Below are 5,855 nucleotides of genomic sequence, written 5' to 3'. Positions count from 1 at the left end.
TTCTTTTCCTTCTTCTTTTGGTGACACGACTGCCCGCACGCCTACCTCATCGAGCGGACCTCCTCTCTTCTCCTTTATTTCCCCCTCCGTCGCTCACGCAGGGAGCGCAACATGTCCAATCTTATCTCCACTCCGGTGTGTTGCTTTCCCCTCTTCGTTCGCCTCTATAAATACCCTTGGTCCTTGCTTTTCTCCTTCATCCCCATTTCCCCTCACCTTTGGAGCAGAACTACGAAATCCAGTCGATGTTGTGAAGCTATGTTCGTCTGTCTTAGGTGATGGTGTGATCGAAGAAGAAGGAAGGATCCGGTTCGTCGAAGAAGTTCAAGTTCCCTTTTGGGTAGTCAATCTTAGGGTTCACGATGTTTTACTTCTCCGTCGACTATTTCTGGATCTGTTGGTGCTATGCCATGTTTTGGATAATCATTATCTTGTTGTTTCTCCATTGTCCTCGTCTATCTCGACTTCTAGATTAAGTCTCGGTTGTACCAAGTTGCTCTTAACCATGTATCCCTAGATCCCCGTGTGGTTTAGTATTCGAAGTCGTGTAATCTTTCGTGTAATCCCTGATCTACGGAATGTAATCGCGTTTCCCCTTTTCTGTTTCCAGTTTCGAATCTCGGGACAAGATTCTTTTTAAGGGGGGTTGGTTGTAACACCCCGGTGTTACGGCCTCGTTTAGCACTGCGATTTAGGCCTCAGTAAAGTTTTCAAAACAAGTTTCTCGATTTTTTTTATTTAAAGAGTACTCGACAAGATAAGCGAATCATGTGACTTAGTTTCGCGGACTTAAGTAAACGCTCAAGTTAAATCATGTCGGGCGTAGAAATATTTAGGAATGTCGAGCGGGAATTCGGGCCAATCGATAGCAAATGGTTTGTTCTATTAGATTAAGCATGAAAAGCAACGTTTATAAATAAAATAAAATCCATTAATAAATAGCACGATATACATATATATATATATAGCTTTTGAATCAAATTTAAATTCGAGCTTGCTAAAATTTTTCCTATGCCTAGACGTTACGATTTGACTGAAGTAGTAAACCGTTATATATATACACATGATGACAAGCAACTCAGAGCCCCATATTTCAAGTAAACGCACACAGCGTCGGCAGCAGACAGAGCTGAACAGGTACGCAAGCACAGGCACCGCATACCACCAGAGCAAAGCTCCAATTCACGAGTTCCCACGTCCCTGCAGCGGACTACCTTCACTATTTATAGCTTAGTGTCCAAGGAAGGACGACGTCAAAGTGACTAAGTGTGGACTTTGGACAATTGAATCAATCAATTAATATTAATACGAAGTTAATTAAACTTGATTCCAAACTACACACGTGAACAACTTAATTCATCCACCCCGCGTGAATAGACTCATCATGTCAGCTAGTACTGAGTACCAGTAGTAGCAGCACTGTCCCTGAACTTGCTTGTCTCCTGTCACTGCTTTTTCCTTGCTCTACTGTTCTCTCTACCAGACAAGTCGTACCGGTCACCTCCGGCCTACTGCTGCCTGCTTTACTTGAAGTGTCTGCCTCTGCCAGGCCTGAGCCAAACTTGTTTCTTTTCCCCTTCTTTTTCCTCTGCCTTCTTGAGGCTCGCTAGCAGTACCCAGCCAGACTAGCAGCTCGGCCGTGTGTTAGTAGAGACCGTCTGTCAGGAGCAAACCGGTCTCGCTCGCTCATGATGGCGTTCATCCTCATGCAGCCGGCGGAGAACCTCTTGGACGTCATCGCGTTTGGCCAGGGCGTGGCCGCTGAGCAGCGCCGAAGCCGAAGCCCCGTCACCGTCGTCGCCCGAGCCAGGCGTCGCCGTGCCGCGCTGCCATGCACCATGCTCGAGCCGCAGCTCCTGCCAAGGCCGCGCATCGCCAGCTGATTCGCCCGCGCCTCCTCCATTGACGCCGTGTCGCGCGAAGTGGGCCGCCATGCGCCGGCCTGGCTGGCTATAGCCGGCTGCTGCGCATCGCAAAGGGGCGAGGTGCCACCCGCGGCCGTGGTCCAGCGCCACCGCCTCACCTCCCCGCGCGGCCCCGCCACTGCACGGCCGGCGGACGTATTTCCCCTGCCGGTGTTCTGCTCTAAGGATGAAGAAGGGTATGAATCTAAGACGTAAATTTATACAAGGTTCTTTACGCAAATACGTGACCTGTTTAAATAGTGTTCAGGGATCTGGAGTTGAATAGAGGTAACGGTAAGGTCATTTGTGCAAAAATGCCTGCACATTCGGGGATTGCCAGTTGGGCTGGCTGGTTGGTCCGCCGGCCTCCGTTGTGGGCCATCTGGCCGGCCTGCTCTTGCCTGGCTAGGCCGCTGCTGGCGCTTGGGCCGCGCCACTACGCACTTGGGCGGTTCGCGCCACTGCCGCGCGCTGGGCCGCGTTCGTCCGTGCTGCTGGGCCGGCCGGAAGCCTGTGCGTCTGGGCCACCGCGTCTCGCTGGGCCAGCCGCGTCCGCGTGAACCGGCCATTCCAGCTGCTGGGCCGCCGCGCGCCTGCGGGCCGAGTTGGCCGCCTGGGCCTGGTCTTGTTGCGTTGTTTTAGTTTTAGTTAATTTAGTGCCTTTCAAAAATTGAGAATGAAGTGTAGAAAAATCATAAAAATGCCAAACCAGTTTTGTAGTCTCCTAAAATCATGATCTACCTGCTAGTATGATTTGTTCACATAGTGGATAATGTTCTTAGGAAGCTATATAATTAATTAGAGATAATTAATACTAATATTACGAAAAGGTGAACTTGTAGGAATTGATATGGTAAGTTGGTAATATTGTTGAATCTGAAATTTGTATAGTAGACTCCTAGCAGTAGTAGTTACTCGCCGTACTTTTTGTAGCTCCGGAATAACTAGTTGCTAATTAGATAATGATGTCTTATTTCGAATAATGATTAAATCGATAGGATAAAATAAAGAAACACCGTTGGTTTATATAACTAAATTAATCGTTGGGAAATACGCCTTATCCGACAACAGGAATATGTAGCCTATGTACAGTCGTCGTTAGAACTAACTCGTTGCTCGAGAGGCGTAAAGCGTATTTATACGAGTCACGATTGCAGTTGATTAATTACATCTTTGCATTGCATCGCATGCATATCATATAGGTACGATGATGGATCAACGGATCGATCGAAGGATGATTGGGAATCCGAAGATGATGCAATGGGCCTTCTATCCAGTTGATGATGGATGATCTGAAGATGCAGACACTAATTTTTAATATATTTTTCTCAGGCAAGCCCCGGTGCATAACCCCTACTTTCTGCAGTTTAAATAATATTTGTGCATTAAGTTAAGGAGTTGAATGAAACCCACTTGCATATATATCTTTATTCCTATAAGTCTTACTAGTATGACAGGATCGTGTAGAATGCTATGCTACAGGACTCCGGTAGAAGTCAAGTGATTGCCTGTCACTCGCGAGAGATAGGAAATATATTACTGAATGATTATCACTTGGAAAATATAAATGGTGGAAAGGAAAATGGTGACTGGGCAGGGATATGGTTTGGGTATTGGTGGGTGTAAGAAGTTGTGTCGCCGCGGAGGCGGGTCATAGCTTGGTTGCACCGTTTTTCCCTGTCTGGTCGGTTAAGGACCGATCGTTGCATATGACTCTAGGCAGGTCACAGACTTATTATCTCGAGCACATACTTGTGTATGGGCGCTTGGAAGACTTGTTGCTCTCTTGTCGCGGATCCGGCTCTTTCCGGACCGACTGTCTGGGTTTGTTTTTGGTGGAGGAGGTCCTTGCACCGCGCTGAGTCCGGGACTCAGGGGCGGGGGCTTGGAGTCCTAGTTTGGACGGGGACCTGGACACCCAGGACAGGAGAGTGATGAGTTGGTCCTGCTTGTGCCCGGGGTACAAGCGGGGCGTGTGTTTTCGGGGTACCCAGCTGGGGGCATTGATTCGCGAATCGCCGGGCTATCCGGTACGGCTTGTCTATGGTTTAGCATCGTAGTAAGAACTGAAAGATGAAAGATGGAAGATGGACAAAGGAAATCTAATTGCTTACCACTTGCTTGAAAGTAGCACAGGTGCTTACATAGAATGGTTAGTTAATGAACCAATGCGGCTATTATTAAAAATCAAATATAAGGACGCACGCTTAGTAATGCTTTCTGCAATTGCAACCCACAAACCAGATAGCCTTGCATATCCTTGGAGTCTTTCCTTTTCTCCTGCCGGGTAAGTCTTGCTGAGTACAATTGAGTACTCAGGGTTTTATTCCCCCTGTTGCAGGTAACAGGTGGAGGCTTGAGCTGACCTTTGTGTGTGGATTCCTCCTAGTGGGCTCAGAGAGGATTTCCTTTATGCTGCGATCGTAGTTGTTATTTATAACTCTCACCAAATACTTTTATAAATGAAAGTTTCATAATCTGTTGCCGTAGTCTATATATATCAATACTTCACCATGTCATTAATAGATGTTTATTTCTGCTGTAACTCTGTTCACATGCTTCTATTCCGCTGTTAAATTAAATTGTTGATAACTCTGATAATATGATTTCATTTCGCCGTTATATTAATAAATATTATACTCTGATGTTGTATTAAAAGTGATGTGAGAAATGGTTACGAATGATGTAAGCTTTATTCTCTCATTTGTGATTCTGGTGGTAAAAATGTGGATTTTCGGGTTCTCCCCTGGGGTGTGCCCGACGGAATCGAGTAATTTAGTGTTCTCCCTTGAGTGTTTAGTGTCTAATGGAAGACAAGCACTTCTGTGAGGCATTAGATTAGGCGGTTCTGCCACAGTCATCTTAGGCCATATACCCATATCCCTGTTCTAGCAAGTTTTTTTCTTTGTTTCCATAGGCGGAAATGATCTAGCCCGAGCGTCCGACCCCCCAAAAAAAATTGGACGGACTTCCTATCGACTCGTTTCTAAGCCTCCACCAACACCGCCTCATGCTTTGTCTCTTCTTCAAACTCCTCACTCCTCTCATCCTCACCAGGTGAACGGCACAACGAGCTCAGCCATCCCCGCCCATCTCCTCTCACACTCACTAGGCATGAGTCACTGCTTTCCTATCGCTTGATGGGATTGCTTCGACTATGGGCGGCGATGGCGGCAGCTATCTGAATGTCGTGCCTACTATTGTGGTTTCCGCCCACCCCGTATTGCTGCCGCGGGATGCATCCACGGCACTGCCCTAGCTCGGTGGGGGTAGCCGAACGATTCAGAGGCGTTCTTGGACATCGTGTTGGGCTACATCAACTGCATACTCATGGCCGAGGACATCGACGATAGGTTCGAGCACTACCTGGAGAACTCCGTGCTGTTTGCTCCGCTGCTGACAACCTCCTCTCTCTCTCTCTCTCCCATCTGGACGGGCTGCACCTGAGCATCGCTTGTTGGCTACCGTAGTCCGCAGTTCCCCACCAGGTAGGCCATGGCCGCCGGCGATGCCGTGTTTCAAGTGTTCTAGGTGTTTTAGACGTATGTTTCAAGTGTTTCATATGAATGTTGCGTATGCTGCAATGGCTATATATACATTTTGCAAGCATATGTTTGAAGTGTTTCAGGTGTTTTAGACGTATATTCCAAGTGTTTCATCTGGATGTTGCAGAAGTATATATGGATGTTACATAACATGCATGTTGCAAGCGTATGTTTTAAGTGTTTCAGATGTTTTATATGTATGTAGCAAGTGTTTTATTTGGATGTTGCAAAAGTAGATTAGGATGTTGCAAATGTTTGCAATGTATTTCAAATGTTTTTCAGGTGTTTTTGCAAATGTATCAAACATATATTGCAAGTGTTTCAACTATTTCACACACATGTTGTAAATGTTTCATTTGGATGTTACAAAATTAGATCTGGTGTTGCACACGTTGCAATGGGACCC

The sequence above is a fragment of the Miscanthus floridulus genome, chromosome 1 (genome assembly GCF_019320115.1).
Source record: "Miscanthus floridulus cultivar M001 chromosome 1, ASM1932011v1, whole genome shotgun sequence".
NCBI lineage: Eukaryota > Viridiplantae > Streptophyta > Magnoliopsida > Poales > Poaceae > Miscanthus > Miscanthus floridulus.
The sequence above is the reverse complement of the archived record's forward strand: the minus strand, read 5'-3'. Positions refer to the sequence as shown.